This window comes from Halichoerus grypus, chromosome 11 (assembly GCF_964656455.1).
Source record: "Halichoerus grypus chromosome 11, mHalGry1.hap1.1, whole genome shotgun sequence".
NCBI lineage: Eukaryota > Metazoa > Chordata > Mammalia > Carnivora > Phocidae > Halichoerus > Halichoerus grypus.
Genome location: NC_135722.1, coordinates 88,291,411 through 88,293,146, shown reverse-complemented (window position 1 = coordinate 88,293,146; position 1,736 = coordinate 88,291,411).

The following is a 1,736-nucleotide window of genomic DNA, read 5'->3' as shown; positions in this document are numbered from 1 at the left end:
CTTCAGAGTCCCACATTACAGCTTCTTCCAGAGAAGAATAGATTGTTGACATAAACAAATGAAAATGAAGGAGGGTCTTTATTATTAAAAGAATATGCCATTATCTTGGGATGATACAGAAAAAATGGAATTATTATTGGAATTATTACAAGCAGTATCAATGGAATTACTAAAAACTCAAAGGCTAGAAGAGAAATTTAAATAATTTAAATATAAATGTCTATAACGCTTGATCTCTGGGAATCAAGCCAGCTCGGGAAATTCAAGAGGAACTGGAATAGTTTGCAAAATCAAAACATTTGAGTCATATAAACAGAACAGGGGCAATAAAATAGTAGGAAAAATTGTCTAAAACCTGGAAAAAAATCAAAGGGGGAGGATGGTAATTTCTTCCAATATCATACAGAAGCATTGTTTAATAGGCCAGCCCAAGGATGATTTAATTTTCTTGGGGAATTTGTTTATGTTTGGCTTTCCTATTACAATTTGATTAAAGCCCAGACATTGTAAAGTTTGGGTTAACGAGCATATTTGTCTGGTAGAGAAGATAATCCCAAAGGTTAAGTTTTATTACCCTGAAGGACATTAACTGATTTGGTATCTACTCTAGCAATCTTATTCTAACGTTCCTTTCTTTAATGCCTATAGAATACGTCTAATTCCTCAAAGCTGTCCACTTTGAACCAAGTTTACGTTTTTACCGGTTCCCTCAATAATGAACAATTATGAATAAGGTTTGAGAAGTAATCCTTCCGTATTTGAATGAGAGTCATGTTTTTAACTTTTTGCAAACTGTTCTTAAACAGTTTGGGAGGTCCCACTGAGATGCCCACAGAGCCAATTAAACTGTAATTGTCCATTTCATGGATTAAGTCCAAGAATGTCGTTTCTTGGTTCCTGTAGCGAGTCTCAAGAGGCACTACAATTTAACCAGCCCTGACTCTTTTTTCTGATCTTTTTTATCTCATTCTGTGTTTTTGTTTCTGCTTCTATACTTAACCAACCTTGGTTCTGGGTCTGACTTGTGCATGGCCGAGGAACTCTTCCCCTCACATGGCAGCACTGATTGGCAACCTAGTCTTAACATCTGACTCTTTGGTGATCTCTCTTGGATGATGGGGATCTCTTCTAAAGTGAGATACAGCAGAGATTCTGGTTTATTAACTTTTGTCTACTCATGAGCTCAAATAAATACTATATGCTCTCTGAGAAGGAGAATAAATCTTTGAGATGTAGTCCAGTGAGTTCCGGTGAGTTTAGGTGTTTACTTTGACCCATGGCTAAAGTTGTAAAATTGTATCCGTAAGTGTGGAAAGTCTTTATCTCTCAGTGTGTGAATGTGAAATAGTTTCTACCTCTAGAGTATATTAAGAAATTAGATCATAAAGCACTTTAAAGTAAAGGAGCTATAGTTGAATTAGTTTAGAGAGAATAATAAATGCTTACGTAAATCTTTTTCCAGAATTCAGAATATTTTCCTAGAAAATTAAGAAACTAAACATCTCATACTTTGTATTTTTATAGGAATAAAAACACCTTCTTGTAGAAATCACTAACTCAAAAGTATTTTTATATAAAAATCCAAATTTGTGTAATCAAGGACACTTGGTTTGGTCATTTCATTTGAAAACATCCATATTTTTAAATATGGATATATTTTAAATATGTATAAGCATATGTTTTATTTTTTAAATTTTTGAATTATTCTCTCACGAAGGAATTAGTTATTCTGAACT